Below are 2,652 nucleotides of genomic sequence, written 5' to 3' on the forward strand. Positions count from 1 at the left end.
GCAGTGTATTATTTGTTGGAACTGTACTTTCGATTTGATTTGAAACTGTCTCATTGCTATATGTTTATCAATAAAACTTTGAAAAGAAAAAAAAAAAAAAACCAGGAAGTAACTGTGGAGTGCTAATACAGCATTTACTATATATCTAGTTCCCCTTAATCTTTTCACCTAACATTTTTGTGTGTATATAAATCAATAGTTTCATGGAGTAGAAAATTGACTATTCTCATTCTGTAATTTCTTCTACATTTAGTAGTTGGCATTCTTCTATAAAGACCATTCCCTCAGCTGGTATCATTTGTTATTTCTGAAACAGAATTTCTACTAGAAAGTAGAAGAAATGCTCCATTTTCCCCTTTGCTCCAATATTAGTGATTTAACATAAAATACTGCAGAGATATAGTCATGAGCCTGAGTGATAAAATGATTTAAAAGAAGTGAGGAAAGATGAAACAAAAATATTGGAGGGACTAACACAAAACATTTAGTTGAAAGAATTAACTAAGCCCTCCTATAATACCAGTGAGGGGGGCTGGTGAGATGGCTCAGTGGTCTAAGGCACCTATTTAGAACAAGCTAAGCTCAAGCAAAGCACAGAGACCTCGGTTCAATCCCCAGCACCACATGCTGGCCCACCCGCCCCCTGGTGGGCTGAGCTGGCCACACACTAAATAAATAAGTAAATAAATAAATATTAAAAAAAAACAATACCAGTGAGGGAAAGACTGTAAGTACAAGCTCAGTGTGCGCAACTAACCTTAGTAAGACCCTGTCTCAAAAGTAACTAGGCTGAGAATGTGCTCAGTGAAGGCCCTGTTCCCCACAAAATACACAAGTATGTACCACAATGTTATAATTCAGTGTTCAATACAACAAATGCTTATAGGTCTGTACCCAAGTGGCAATAATTCTACAGCAGTGATGACAAATCTTTTAGCGCTTTCAGTAATTGTAACAAACAGCCTACTGGGGCACATGTGCTATAGGTTCACCACTATGGGTCTACAGCATATGGCCTAGTGTGCTCCATAGGGATGCTCTGTGACCATCACACAGTGGATCAGCTTATGAGGCATCTCCCTGTCTTTAATGGATGTCCAACTGTACGTGTGAAAACTAGTCTCCTCACTCCCTTTGAAATAGGACACTTGTGGGAACTTGTTGCAGTGATACGGGAGCTAAAAACTAAAGCAATGGCGCAGACTTACAGGGATAAGCTTTGGGATAGAGAAGATAGGAAAGGGGTTTCAGATTTTCCTCTGGAGACAAGCTACTTTTAACTTCCTCACGCTGGGACACAATTGTCACCCCCTCCTCTGTCCAGATAAGTAGGCATTGTATTCAAAAGCAGGCCCCAGGAGATCCTTCCTTTTCCACCGGGTAATGAGAGGGAAAGGGCGAAGCAAGGAGATGAAGCAAACCTGTGGGCCTGTTATTCCATTGTATTCCCTCTTTGTTGTGTTCCTTGCCATAAAAGACCCTTCCACACCTGTACATCATGCAATAGTGATTTGAGGCAAATGAGGCTTCTCCATCTCTGCAGATCTGGCTTTGAATAAAGCTTTTTTCCTTTTCTCCAAAGTAAATGATCTCCTTTAGTTTGGTCGGCAAACGGACTGCACATGTAGGCCTGAGTGGCCAGTATGACACGAGTGTTCCAAGTATATTTCTATTTGCACACATCCTTTTTAACCAACTGGGATGCTCGCTCTATTTTTGCAGTACTTCCATTTTGGAGTGCTCCAACAGTGCCGGTATTGCCTTGCCCTCCGAGCTGCCTGAAATTTCCCAACACAGACGAACCTTACTGCGTCCAGTTTCTTGTCTTGGTAATTTTTTGCTGGGGGATGTAGGGGACGGTGCGCGCATCCTCGAGCATCCTTCACACTACACACGGGAAAGCTGATAAGAGTCCAAGAAGTAGCACTACTAAAAAAAAAAAAAAAAAAAAAAAAAAAAAAAAAAATGCACATTTACAATGGAAACATAGAGCAAACCTGCCCTCCAAGACTGATCCAGGCTTACATGCCGACGGGCACCAAAGACGCTGTCATTCCCAAGAGCTCGCCCAATGCGCTCAGATAGCCCCATTTTTGGAACCCACATATACAAACGTACTTTCCATTCACATCTTTCTCACAGGTCAAGTGTGCCGCTGCTTATCGATCTAAACGGCACCTTACTTTAGGCGACGCTATAAGAACTTGTTGGACGTCCATCCCAGAAGTGACCCAGTCCCTTTCGCCTCTGCGCGACATGGCGTCCAACGCCACTGCTTCCGCGATTCAGGAGACTGGAAGGCTTCCCGGCCCGCGTCAAAGATGGCCAGTTCGCGCACAGCCGTTTTCTGCGCAGGCTCCGCCGGGCCCAAAGGCCACGCTCGAGGCGGCCGCCGCCGTCGCTCTAGCCTCCGCTCTCGGTGGGCGCCGCCGCCAGCCAATCGCAGGGCGCGCGTAATGGCTCCGCCCGCGGATCAGCTGAGGGACTGCGATGTCTGTTGACAGCGTCGGCGGCGGCGGCGGTGCCGCCGGTTCCGGGATCAGCGCGGAGCGTGGGGTGAGCGCGGGCGGCGGGCGGTGAGGCGGGCGGAGAGGCAGGCGGTGAGGCGGGCGGTGGGCGGTGAGGCGGTGAGGCGGGCGGTGAGGCGGGCGG

The sequence above is a fragment of the Octodon degus genome, unplaced genomic scaffold (assembly GCF_000260255.1).
Source record: "Octodon degus isolate 3935 unplaced genomic scaffold, OctDeg1.0 scaffold00076, whole genome shotgun sequence".
Taxonomy (NCBI): Eukaryota; Metazoa; Chordata; class Mammalia; order Rodentia; family Octodontidae; genus Octodon; species Octodon degus.